A 221-nucleotide genomic window follows, 5' to 3' on the forward strand; every position below is an offset into this window, starting at 1 on the left:
ACATGTTTTACCCAGATTTCTTCTTTTATTCAGTGATATTTCAATATCCTTGTGGGAGTTATCCCAAAAGGATTAATACAGATATCTCAGAAAAAAATTTAAAAAAATCTTCAGGGGATGTACCTCAGTGGTAGAGCGCATGCTTTACATGTATGAGGACCTGGCATCTCCAGCAGGTATTATGTTAGAGTCTTTAAAAGAGCTACATGAGATATTAGCTC

The sequence above is a fragment of the Etheostoma cragini genome, unplaced genomic scaffold, assembly GCF_013103735.1.
Source record: "Etheostoma cragini isolate CJK2018 unplaced genomic scaffold, CSU_Ecrag_1.0 ScbMSFa_259, whole genome shotgun sequence".
NCBI lineage: Eukaryota > Metazoa > Chordata > Actinopteri > Perciformes > Percidae > Etheostoma > Etheostoma cragini.